Source organism: Haemaphysalis longicornis, unplaced genomic scaffold, assembly GCF_048455015.1.
Source record: "Haemaphysalis longicornis isolate Haplotype H1 unplaced genomic scaffold, Haemaphysalis longicornis Haplotype H1 scaffold_14, whole genome shotgun sequence".
In the NCBI taxonomy this organism is placed as follows: domain Eukaryota; kingdom Metazoa; phylum Arthropoda; class Arachnida; order Ixodida; family Ixodidae; genus Haemaphysalis; species Haemaphysalis longicornis.
Window position 1 is genome coordinate 14,675,004 of NW_027526245.1, and position 12,539 is coordinate 14,687,542.

The 12,539-nt window shown below is 50.6% G+C and overlaps 1 protein-coding gene and 1 pseudogene across 6 annotated transcripts in view; one reads left to right on the forward strand and one right to left on the reverse strand.

Moving 5' to 3' along the window:
• The window catches only part of Git (ARF GTPase-activating protein GIT1), a 340,959-nt gene that overhangs the window by 157,026 nt on the left and 171,394 nt on the right, over positions 1 to 12,539 (reverse strand). The window lies entirely within an intron of this gene.
• On the forward strand, positions 4,067 to 8,031 carry LOC144165159 (uncharacterized; annotated as a pseudogene).

Here is a 12,539-nt window from a genome sequence, read left to right on the forward strand (position 1 = left end):
GCAACACTTGGCAGCGCTTTTCTAAGCTAGTGAAAAGACAAGGAGAGCAAGAAACAGAGGCACATGGCATGCCTTTTGCTGTCGCTCTTGAAAGTACTCCACAATGCTTTCCTTTCTTAGGGCACTGTGTCTGCTCTTCATGTCATGCAGGGACAGACGCACGAAGCATGATTAAGAAATAAAGTTGTCCAAGTGTATGCCAAATTTTAAGTCTAAATAAATAGCACAGGCCAACGTGGCTCTCGCTACATCACGCCTGTGGTCTCTAGACACGACAACACAGCACAGTGTCCCACAATTGGACAGGCCTGCAATTTTTTCGCACGTGCCCTTGCATGAAAGGCCAAATGCAACGAAAATTTGCCTGCCCCAAATTCTGCTTCAACGTGTGGTATGCATCACTAAAGTCTCTTGTGATTTAATTTTAAACTCCACAGACGCGCAGTTTTTTTATTAAAACCGTTCGAAAACGAGCCACTTTAGCCGACGCAGCATGTAGCGGAGTGTCGCCACAACTTGCGGTCATTGCGGTGAACTTTCGGATGTCACGTGCCAGTCAGGAGATCCGTGCGGCGGTCGCCTCTCCTCAGTAGCCCTTTTACGTGGGGCCTCACGCGAGTGAGCAGTGCGATTCGTGTCATTGTAGGGTCTGATACCGAACACTGGACTTCGGTTATACTGGGTTCACTGGGTTTATTATAAAGTAGGAAAAGAAAGCGTATACATGGCTTCCGCCGCAGCACAGAAGAGAAAGTGAAGTGGCGGGCAGGGCGCGGGCGTAACTCGATGCCATCGTCTGCTCAAGGTTCACCGCGCTCCGCCGCTGGGAGGTACTCGTGGGGACTCGTGTTGGGGGCTGTTCCCGCCGGCAGCTTTCATGCGTCGTGGGTTACGCTCCTATTTTCCCGGCTGCGTCGACGATTTCGTGCCTGCGGTGGCTCCTTTCCAGCACAAGCAAGTGCGTTTGTGCCTTGAGTAGCGTTTTAAAGAGCGGTGAGAAGCGGCCGTTGGAGCTACCGCACTACTCTGCGACCAGTGCTGCCGCCATGGAGGAAGAAAAATGTTAGGAGGGAGCATGACGTCAGGCGGCCCAGCTTCGGCAAGCCAACCTCCTCTGAAGCCGCTTTCTCCTCTCCTCGGGCTCCTCCCGCGCAATGCATTATGGAAAATCCACCACGCTCAGGCCCGCGGTAGCATTTAGTGGCTCCGGCTGGCTGCCGGTGGAGATGGAGGCGAGCGCCGTCGCCGATGGCGCCGTTCAAGATCGTTCGCCAGCGTTGCGCTCCAAGCTTCGTATCGTGGAAGTACTGCCGCTGTCGCTGTTCAAAGCAAGGCGAGACTTCGATCGCATTCTTAAGAAGCACCCACACGAGCTGCAAGCCGAATTTCACTTCTGACGTTGGATCGCTCGAACGCGCCGCCGTAAACATTCACAAGCATGGAGCGGCCTACAGCTGCGCGGTGTTTGCCAGGTGTGCTGTGACGTTTGCGTTTGGCATTCTGCTGAGTGTCGTGTCCGCGGGGAGGTGGTGAGACTAGCTTTGGTTTCGCTCGCGCGCGCTTTTGCATACGTTCGCCTTTTCGGTGCTCTGGCGTGGTGGTACGTTTTTATCTACTTCAGTGCACTGGAAAACAACGGGTTCAGAACCCTTATGCTAGGGTGTGACCACCTCGCGTCGCAAGCAGTAGGCCGGCTGTTTGTCCGCTGAGGACCGCTCGATCGGTGCGATACGTATATATATATAAAAAAAAAAAAAACTAATGCTAGATTACGCCTGGGAGGGATCTTGCTGAATTGTGGACTGACTGCGCCTTGGCAATAAATGGTTAAAGAAATGGTTGAAATGGTTGAACTTTTCAACTTTGCCTGAGCGGCAAAGTTGAAAAGATCATCTCCACTTCTGCACGCGGCCGCGGCACACGACTCTCCGACTGCGGCGTGAACTTCGACGGGTCCGAAAGCTCAGTAAACAAAGATGTTTTCTGCCTCTCCCGTCCGACCACTTTTCCCGCACGATCAGGCCGCTGCGCGTTTCGGGTTGCAGGCAGAGCTGCGCGCAACGACTCGTCGCCGAAACTCGAATACGCGGACGGCCCGGCAACCTAACGGATAGACGCACGCACGCAACGTCGGCGAAGGGCCACATGAGGCGCAAATAACTACCGCTTGCCTGTCACGTGAATAGAACACCTCCCATCAGTCTTTCCTTTTTATTTTTTATGACTAGGCTTCACGATTGTCACGTGATGCTCCCTCCTAAACTTTTCTTTCCTCCATGGCTGCCGCCATGTTGCGTGCGCCTGCCGCTCGGCACGCCTCGTACGGGTGGTTTCCGCGGAGGCGCCAGCGCAGGCGTGCGCGGTGCGTTTTCGCTTGCAGAAAAACCAGAAAACGTTTCATGCGGTTCACGCTTTCGTCGCGCGCGAACGTGTTGCGTTCGGTAACTTCTTGGGGCCTCCAACACTGGTTTCCGTATTCTAAAACTGTGGGCAGGCCCCGAAGTGGTTTTTTCTGACTGGTACTACTTGACTGAAAAATTCCCTGACAATTTCCTGACTTTTCCAGGTGGCTCAAAATTCCCTGACTTTTCCCTGTTTTCCCAGTTTTCCCGGTCGTTGACACCCTGCATCTGTTAGCTCTTCACGTAACACCTATTGCATGAATAATTGTTTTCACGCATTTCCATAATACCAGAAGCTGAAGAAGCTCTGGGTTGCCGAGGCATAAGAGTTTTAGCTAACAGTTTTCGACAGTCCGCTCCGGTATCGGCGGCCCGCTCAGTGCAACCGGAATGCCGTTCACGGCCAAGCATGGAGTTAATACTCGGCCAAGTGCACCACGCACGCGCAATAGGGCTCCTGCGCTGCCCAGGGGACGCTGCGAAACCGACTTCCGGGCAGTACTTCCGGGTAGTACAAAGCTGCAGGGGACCCATAGGATCCCGTGTTGACAGAAGCAAAATGAGCTTGATACTCCCGATTGTTTTGCGACATGGTCTCCAACCCCTCCCTGACGCGTCTGATCTCTTCCGGTGATCAACTTGGCTGTAGAAAAAAAAAGCTACGTTCACAGCGTCGACAAAAGTGCTGGTACAGTGACGGTGCTCTGCCACTTGCAGGCTCACCAATCGATGGTCGCATGAAGTGAAATTTGAAGTGAAAGCTTCTTGTTTGAACTAATACACTTGGTGACAAGGACGTTTCAACAGCAGGCTTTTCTGCAGCGGTGCCCCATGCTTTTGAGTACGTGCATGCGAACTTTGCGTTTACTCTCATTTAACACTGCTGGTTTGCGTCACCGTTACAACTACATGGTGCAGCGCTAGCTCGCCCTTTCATTGCGTGGCTCAGTGACAAAATGCAGCAAGCATCACAAGCGTGAAATCTGTTTAGTGATTCCGAAACTATGGCCGTAAAACAAACTGGTCGGGCGAACTGAGTAGCCGTCCTGTTTCCTTGTTCGCTCTCACTTTATTTAATTACGCTTTTGCATCATATATCCCCAGTTCGCACTTAACAGACTGGAATAAGGGTTGGCAACATATTCAGTTGTAGTGCCGAGTTGCATGAAGTCGATACGGCGGAAGGCTGGATGGCAAATCAGGTGGGAGGGGGAAGGGGGCTTTGAAGGCAAAGAGAAAAAAATCAGCGGATTGCCAATAATATTTGACAATAACCTGGCAAAGTGCTAATATGGGGAACAATGCAGCTGGAAGCGATCAACTGTCTGCCCTTGTCTCCCCGTCAAACACTATTTAAAGGGACCCTGCAACAGTTACCATCGACTGCTAGGAATGTATTTTGGGGTAAAGTCTCAGCAATCTACTCCAGCAAGAATTATGAAAATCCGTTCACTATCACCGAAACTACGCGCGATGACATATCGCGCATAATCCCTCCCTCTCAACTCTACCGTGGACAACCAAAGCCTCCTCGAAATTAAGGCCACTTCACCCCCCTTCTCCGATGCTCTTACGTCACCACACTTTGACCGACGGGTAGTTTTACGGTCGGCCCACTGGATGGCGCTAGCGGCGCGCGCTTGACAACGGTTGGGGCGCACGTACGGCAAGTCTTTTCGTGTTTGACGTTTGACGAGGTTGTTGTGTTCACGCTGTTGTTTGTGCCACCAAAGGTTCGTGAGCGCTGTTTTCTGCTGTGGTGGTTTTACGTCAAGTTCTCGTATGTGTGATTACGAGGCTTGAGTGCGGTGCGACCGTACGGAGCGAGCGATGGGCCGGTGTTGTGTTCCAAACTGTCGCGGCAACTACGATGGTGGGCCGAAGGTCCGCGTGTTCTCCATTCCGAAGGACGGCCGCAGAGCGAAGTGGATACGGGCCATTCGTCGTGACGACGTTGACATCGAGACGTTGCGCGACCCCAAGGTGAGATATCGTGTTTCACCATCATTACCACGAGCCTGCTTGAGGATTAAATTTTGAATAAAGTGCTGGCGTTCACGTACGTTCAACACAAAGCGCCTGGTTTTGCGATACTGATTGGAAACGCATGCCCTGCGCTGTTCATAATTTATCTGTAAATTATAACTTCGGCGTGATGGCACGCGCTGAAAACGTTAGCTAGCCAAAGAGTTCTGCCGTAAAAAAGCCACAAAAACCGGACTTGCGGCAGCAGAAGGACGCGCACGGAGACGTTGACTGGAAATTTTCATTGGCGCCAATTTCGTGTGGTCGAACTTTTGTTGCGCGAGCGTGTCTCCTACCAAGTGAATCACTTCAGCAAATGGCAGTAAACACAACGGGTGCGTACTTTAAAACGTTAAAGGGACAATTTTTAAGCAGTATCTTGGCCTGTGCATTGGATATGTTCCCCGTGCATAACACCACCCAAATCACCAATGAATTTGTCATTGTATTCCAATGTTATTACAACATGTGGACTCTTGCTCCTGAAGGTTCTCACACATTACATGATATTGCAAGCAGGATGTAGAGGAAGGAATAGGAAAGGTCTGCTGGTTTTAACTGTTCGCTCTCGTCTACCGTGTATTGCAGGTGTGCGAGCTGCACTTCAAACCGGAGTATCTGCGGACAACTACCTCGTACACAGATCATAATGGCACGACGATAGAAGTTGCCATGGGCCTTACGAGGCTTAGTCAAGACGCAGTACCGACGGTGTTTCCGAATAGCCCTTCTTGTTTGTCAGACTGTGCACCCGTCCGTGAGGAGCCAGAATCAAAGAGAAAGCGCCTTGAAGATCAACAGCTCCAGGAAGCCATTCAGCTCTCACTTGAATCCCATGAGGATGAAGAGCGTCAGAACAGGGTGTCATCGTTTGAGCAGTTGGTGTCGTTAGTGCCAGGTTTTCCAGTTTCTGATTTCTGGATCGTAAAGAAGCTGGAAAATGCCATTCTGTTCTTGCACGTTGATGATAAGAGCGGGCACCCAGAGGTTGAGCGCTCGGTGACAGTCAGCAGTGACATGAAAGTGTTGGCTTTTTGGAAAAATGTGAAGCTTTGTGGAGGTGGTGTCAGCGCTCCCGACTTTCTAGATGACATGCGGACGCTCCAAGCTTTTTTGGACAGTGTGGAACACTATAAAGCCCCAGATGCCTGCGAAAAAGATAAAAAAACGGGAAGCCTGTTTTCAGCTCCTTTTCTCGCTTCTGGATGACATTTCAAGCCAGGGCCTTTTGCCACGAGAAAAAAAAGAAGCCCTTTCATTCATGGTAGAGCAGCTGCACCTACTCCTTAAAGAAGGAGGAGCCTTCAGCAGACCTGATTGTCTTTGCCAGCTTGTTTTATACCATTTCTCCTCATGCGTACAAGTTTGTACGAAGCACTGGAAAGCTGACCTTGCCTCATCCGTCTACAATAATGAGGCTTTGCAGTGACTACAATGCGAGTCCTGCAAAGGAGCAAAATGGTGAAGGCTTTTTAAGGTACATGAAGAAACGAGCAAAGCTTTTGGAGCCACACGAACGATACGTTACACTGATGATGGATGAAATACACATCCAGCAGTACTTTGAGTACAAAGGTGGCTCACTTACAGGCACGGCTTCTAACTCATCGGAAGCAGCCAAAACTGCACACGTGTTCATGACACAATGCCTGCTATCATCACACAAGGATGTAGCCCACATTCTTCCTGTATTCAGCATTGATGCCAGCCAGTTGCATGAAGTGCTTCGAAAAGTCATTTTAGGGCTTGAAGAAGCCGGGCTCACGGTAGTTGCAGTTGTGACTGACAACAATTCCGTGAACAGGAAGGTAATGGCCATGTTTTCAAAATCAAGAACTGTAGATATAGTGTACCCACATCCGGCTGACTCTTCACGACCCATATTCTACGTTGTAGATTCAGTGCACTTATTAAAGTGCATCAGGAACAATTGGCTCAACCAAAAGAATCTGGGGACCTGCATTTTCTACCCCCAGTTCAACAGCACGAGTTCACCTGTTCCCGTTCATGGAGCTTCATTCAAGACCCTTCGGGACCTGCACACGTCAGAACAAAACAGTCTTTCTAAGTTTGGATATGGATTGACGTACAAGGCTTTGCATCCTACAAACCTTGAACGACAGAACGTGAAGCTGGCACTTAAGGTAATGAGTCCATTTGTTGCAGAAGCCCTAAGAACTCTTGGAGCAGAGCTTAACTTGCTTTATGCGACAGAGACAGCAGCTTTCGTTGAGTTAATTCACAAATGGTGGCGCGTTGTCAACGTGAAAACTCCATCAAAGGGGCGGCGACTCAACGACTCCATGCAAGAGCCAGTGCGAGGTATGGCTGATATGCAAATTGAGTTTCTCAGCGATTTTGTGGACTGGCTGGACACCTGGAAAAACGTGCAAATGGATACAGGAAGACTGACGTCAGAAACACACTCGGCGCTCCGACTCACATCGTACTGTCTGATTGAAGTAAGTCGGTACTGCCTTGAAGAGCTGCACTTCGAATACGTGTTGCTTGGCAAGTTTCAGACAGACAGTCTGGAAGATCGGTTTGGTCGTTACCGTCGACTGTCTGGATCCAATTACCACGTTTCGGTGCAGCAGATCTTCGAATCTGAAACAAAACTGAGGCTTCAGGACTCCCTAGTGTTCCCAGACATGCAAGAGCTGTGTAAACCTTGCCGCACAACTTTGGATGCAGCCAAACTTGTGGAAGACCATGGTATCAAGATCACAGCCGACGACATTAAGCGAAAGGAGCCCAACATGCCAGCAATAACGTACATTGCCGGATTTTGCGCCCATGCCGCCCTCAAGAAACTGCCCTGTGAATCGTGCGCACTGAACCTCACAACTGAAGAAAGGGAGCTACAAGTGGACAGAAACATCCTTATTGAAAATCTTTCCAGAGGTGCCCTGAAGTTTCCCCAGCCGGTGGTCGTGAATGCTGTTTTGCACACACAGCTTGTCTTGGAAAAGCTGTCTGAAAAAGAAAATGCCACCTGGTTCCATGCAGCAGGAAACCAACGAGAATTGCTGCTCTGCTTGTCGAAGCACTTCCTCTCGGACAACGAGGATTTGGATGTTTGCTTCAAGGGACACCACCCGGACACGGTTCTTCACAATGTCTTGCACGCAGCTGCGAACACTCTGCTGAAGAACTACGTGAACGTGAGAACGGACAATCTGAGGGCAAAAAAGGTGGAGGAGCAACAGAGGAAATTGAGAACGCTTACCTAAGTAGTAAGCTTAAAAAGAAGTAGTAAGTCAACGTATGGTTCGACAAATAAGGTGTCGAGGCGTTGAGGGTGATCAAAATAAACACGTGGAAAGAAAACCTGTGTATGAGTTTTTATTTCCTACAGAAAAAAAACCAGCAAGCCAGGAGTAAACAGACGCAGAACAGTGTGTTGCCCCTCCCATCAGCCGTTTCTATAACTAGTTTTTCAGAGTAATGGAATGTAAACCGAGTGTTCTTGTTTAGTTGTTGACAACGCGAACCAACCCATGGAGATAAAGTGGGCGTTGCGCGTAAACAAATGTCGGCGTGCGATGTTTACCGCGCGACTCGGTCAAGGTGTGTGACGTCAGGAACATGGTGCAGAGGCCTCGAAATCTAGATGGCGTTGGGACAACTCAACAAAAACTGCGCGCTCTCTCCCGGAGAGGGGGGCGGCTCGCAGCGTCCTCTTCGGCGGCCTTCGATATAACACAGGCCGGGGAGTTTTCTCTTTTTCTCCGCAACGTGGAGGTGCCTATTCCCAGTCTGGTGCCACAAAAAAGCAGGCATGGGTGCCTGCTCGCAAGCGCGCGCTCGGGCTGGTAGGGGGTTTTTGAAGCAATAAACGTTTGTAGTCGAGTGGTCCCGTTGAAAGGGAAGTATTGAGCTCATCACTCAAACTCCGCGCGCACTCAAAACACAAAAGAAGCGGCAAAATTGTGCCTACAGGTTCAGGCATAGAAGAGGTTCGGACACAGCGATGGTGACGGCGGAAATGGGAGAATCTAGCCGGGAAGTCGACCAGTGACAGCCGATCGGGCAGCCATGGCCTATGAGACGTCGCTTAGGCCATGCCAGGGGTGCATAATGAGAACTGAAGAGAGCGCGGTTGGTTTTTCCGCGTCTTTCACAGCGATTTGCGCGCTCACCGCTTCACGTGCATGTGTAATATTTGGCTCAGGTATTCCTGGCAGTGTAATCTAAACGTCGTGCAGGTTTACTTGCACTGCTCAAAGAGTGTTGCAGGGTCCTTTTAAGGTCGCAACTGGCGTGTCGGCGTTCAGATTGTTAGTGATGGGGGAGGGGTGGGGGTTCCGACGACGTGCTGGGGGCCGCATAATACAGCCCCGCGGACTGAATGTGGCCTGCGGGCTGTAGGTTGCCGACCCCTGCAGTACATACTATAACCAACGCAGTCAGTGATGATTGCATGTAAATATTTGGGCCACGCACCGTGTACGTGCCTGTGTTATGTTATGTAAATATAGAATTACACATCTCTGCAATAGCGGACATGTGATTTGGTGCTTGTTTTGCATCCTTTAATTGCGCTTAATTTGTTTATTTGACGCTATTGCCTAACCTACTTGCTAGTATACATGCACCCTGCCGTTCTAAAAACCGTATGGCGTAAAATGATAAGCACGAATAATTTAGTTTGAGAAAATACAAAATAAAATTTCCACTTGTTTTTAAGGCGGTGCCAGGCCAGCAGTGTCAGCTGAGTCGACTGCGCTTCTCGAGTCATCTTGCATATGCTCCCGCTGAAGCAACCATTTACAGTAGCAGCATTCTGTGTATACTTGCCAACTGTTTCTTTGTCAACAGTACGCAAGAAGAAAGAACAATAAGGATCGTCAGGAAGTTAGACCACCTGACTTGGGGATACGGTCCCACGTCGCTAAGATCGTGACAGCTCGCTCAAAACGAAGCCGATAAATCAGCTTGTTGTAGCAGATATTATTTTGTTTAGCCTCTGCAACGACTTTAAGGGCATTTTATTCAGTATGAAGTCACTTCAACACATCACAATGTGATTAAATTAAGTACAATTATGAGTAAAACTTAAAGGGCCCTGAAAGGCGTTTTGAGCACACTAAATGAACTAGCGCAATCGTTAGATTGGGTCGTCAACGTCATCTGTGCCAAGTATAACTCTTTAACGCGCAGCGGAAAGCTCACACTTTTGTTGCAAAGTTCGTCGCTTTTTTCCTCACCCTTCCCTTCGTGTTTTTGGACGCCGCCATCTTCACATGTCTACATCATCGATTCCCAGATGTTTGTCATGAGCTAGACATCCTGCTATTGGGCGGATTTTTCACGCACTTCCGGCAAAGAGATGAGTTGTCTGCTGTCGGCTTGCCGACTGATCTGCCAGCGGAGTGCCGGAGTGCTTGGACATTTTACGACAACCGAAACAAGTGTAAACAAACGCCTAACCGTTTTTATTGAATGCAATACGGCCATAACACGACATGAATATTCTCTTACCTGAGTACGTTCCATAAAGAAAGCGTTGAAGCCCCGTGGCACTTCTTCTGTGCAATCGCAGAGAACGCCCTGAGCCGAATGCCCGGGTTTGACGCATACATTTTATTCAACTTCCAAACAATCCAGAGATGCGTTTCGAACGAACACAACGTCACAACATGCGTTGCAAGTCCGAACCGCGATTGACAGACGATGGGTTGCCTCCTCCTGTCCCTCGTAAATTCGGCACTCACCTCGCGCGCGGTTTGCGGGGACGAACAGCAAGTCACTTAACTCTGGCGCTCAAGCCGAGATGGCTTTTAGCCACGCACACTGCACATACGCCATGCGAGGTTGAGTCGTACGCCGCTTGAGAAAGATAATCCAGACCATGGGAAGCACTATCCACCCGCAGAAGCACAACGTCGCATTTCATCGCGAAACAAAGGCGTCCACAACGCACACACCATCGCCTCCTGTAATGCCAAACGCATCTCGCACTTTCAGATGGCAGTGAGTAGTCACGGCCGGGCTAGAGAGGGAGCAGCGCGCGCTCTCCAGCCCGGCCGTGGAGTAGTATGCCTGCAGTGCCCATATGCCGCGAGGGGGGCCCCAAGTTGAACCGGGATCACGCAACCGTAACTGACTTCTAGAGCAGTTTGTGCCTTGTTTCTAGGGCAACCGATGTTTGATATTGTCAAAGAAATGGTGCTCGCTCCAGCGCTAGAAATCTCAGGGCCGCGGAGGAGCATGTTTTGCCAACGTTGCCGCTCTCCACCACGCGTCACCCCAAGCTGAACTGGCGTTTTGTGCACGGGTTCTGTATCGGTTTAAAATGTCTTTTTCACATGCCGCCGCCAGGAATTACCACCGCCACAAAATAAAACCCGGCACCAGCGGGGCCACATCTGATACGGCGCTTTTTGGATAAACAGTGCGCTGTGCATCCAAGGGAGCGAGCGCAGGATCCTCCCCGTGTGGCTGCGAGTTCGCCGCCGATAAAGAGTCGCGTGCCGCCGATAGCAAAGTTCTGCAGCAACGTACACCGCGAAAGGGCAAGGCCAGGCCGCCGCACACATGCGGCCAGATTTTTCGTTCGCTTTTCCAGCCTTGAGCGGAGAGCGGGATTCATGGTGTCAACAAAGCTTGCCCGTAGCAGACGGCTGTGTGAGCAGCGCAATAGCGGAAGTACGTCACCGCCGAGGAGCGCAGCATCATGGGAGGGAAGGCTCGCTCGCCGTCAACAGCGGAGAGTAAGTTGAAAGGAGGAGGAAACGCGGCGCGACGATAATACGCGGTTTTTGATTTACGATTTCTCAGCTAATACTCATCACTTCAACAAAATTTTTGCGGGAGGAGATTGCTAATACATTGCTTTATTTGGTTACATGTACATCCACGCATCGGCGGAAGGTATTTCAGGACCCCTTTAACTCTGGTGCACAAGCCGAGATGGCTTTTAGCCATGCACTCTGCACAGACCCCATGCGAGGTTGAGTCGTACGTCGCTCGAGAAAAATAATCCAGACCATGGGAAGCACTATCCACCCGCAGAAGCACAACGTCGCATTTCATCGCGAAACAAAGGTGTCCACAACACACAGACCATCACCTCCTGTAATGCTAAACACATCTCGCACTTCCCAATGGGAGTGAGTGGTAGTGCCCTGCAGTGCCCACATGTCGCGAGGTGGGGCCCCGAGCTGAACCGGGATCATGCAACCGTAACTGACTTCTGGAGCAGTTTGTGCCTTGTTGCCAAGGCCACCGATGTTTGAGATTGTCAAAGAAATGGCGCTCGCTCCAGCGCTAGAAAGCTCAGAGCCGCGGCGGAGCATGTTTTGCCAACGTCGCCGCTCTCCACCACGCGTCGCCCCAAGCTGAACTGGTCACATGAGTGAAGCGTTTTGTGCCAGGGTTCTGTATCCGTTTAAAATGTCATTTTCACATGCCGCCGGCAGGAATTACCACCGCTGCAAAATAAGACCTGGCACCAGCGGGGCCACATCTGATATGGCGCTTTTTAGATAAACAGTGAGCGGTGCATCAAAGGGAACGAGCGCACGATCCTCCTTGTGCGGCTGCGAGTTCGCCGCCGATAGTCACGTTCCACCGATAGCAACTGCAGCAACGTATACACCGCGAAAGGGCAAGGCCAGGCCGCCGCACACATGCGGCCAGATTTTTCGTTCGCTTTTCCAGCCTTGAGCGGAGTGCGGGATTCATGGTGTCAACAATGCTTGCCCGTAGCAGACGGCAGTCTGGCCAGCGCAATAGCGGAAGTACCTCACCGCTGAGGAGCGCAGCATCATGGGAGGGAAGGCTCGCGCACCGTCAACAGCGAAGAATAAGTTGAAAGGAGGAGGAAACGCGGTGCGACGATAATGCGTGGTTTTTGATTTACGATTTCTCAGCTAATACTCATCGCTTTAACAAAAATCTTGCGGGAGGAGATTGCTAATACATTGCTTTATTTGGTTACATGTACATCCATGCATCGGCGGAAGGTATTTCAGGACCCCTTTAAGCGCAAACAGACACAGGGACGAGAAAGGGAAACGACAAAGCGCTGGGTCGTTTCCCTTTCTAGTTCCTGTGTCTGTTAGCGTTTAAAGGAGCCATGAAGAGAAAACACAAGTTTGGTTCATT